We start from the raw sequence: 955 nt of genomic DNA on the forward strand, positions 1-955 counted from the left end.
CCGGCCCCATGAGACGGTGATTTTCTCGGCCCCTAGTGGTCCGAGGTCGATCCCGCTGCACAGATTCATGCGCCAGGGCCTCCTGCAGACAATGCACTTTGATTTATTTCGCTATCTCTAATAGCACCCGAGATATCACCTGATATATATTGTATTTTTCCCTGACCCTGACAGTCCGGCCGCATGAGACGGAGATTTTCTCGGCCCATGCTGGTCCGAGGTCGATCCCGCTGCACAGATTCATGCGCGAGGGCCTCCAAAAGACAATGCACTTTGATTCATTGCGCTATCTCTAATAGCACCCTAGATATCACCAGATAAATATTGGATTTTTCCTTGACCCTGACAGTCCGGCCCCATGTGTCGATGTTTTTCTCGGCCCCTGGTGGTCCGAGGTCGTTCCCGCTGCACAGATTCGTGCGCCAGGGCCTCCTACAGACAAGGCACTATGATTTATTGCGCTATCTTTAATAGCAGCCGAGATATCACCAGATATATATTGGATTTTCCCCTGACCCTGAGTGTCCGGCACCATGAGACGGTGGTTTTCTCGGCCCCTGGTGCTCCGAGGTCGTTCCCGCTGCACAGATTCATGCGCCAGGGCCTCCTACAGACAATGCACTTTGATTTATTGCGCTATCTGTAATAGCACCCGAGATATCAGCAGATATATATTGGATTTTTCACTGACCCTGATTGTCCGGCCCCATGAGACGGTCGTTTTCTCGGCCCCTGGTGGTCCGAGGTCGTTCCCGCTGCACAGATTCATGCGCCAGGGCCTCCAGCAGATAATTCACTTTGGTTTATTGAGCTATCTCTAATAGCACCCGAGATATCACCAGATATATATTGGATTTTCCCCTGACCCTGAGTGTCCGGCCCCATGAGACGGTGGTTTTCTCGGCCCATGGTGGTCCAAGGTCGTTCCCGCTGCACAGATTCATGCGCCAGGGCT

This window comes from Nomia melanderi, unplaced genomic scaffold (genome assembly GCF_051020985.1).
Source record: "Nomia melanderi isolate GNS246 unplaced genomic scaffold, iyNomMela1 scaffold0014, whole genome shotgun sequence".
NCBI lineage: Eukaryota > Metazoa > Arthropoda > Insecta > Hymenoptera > Halictidae > Nomia > Nomia melanderi.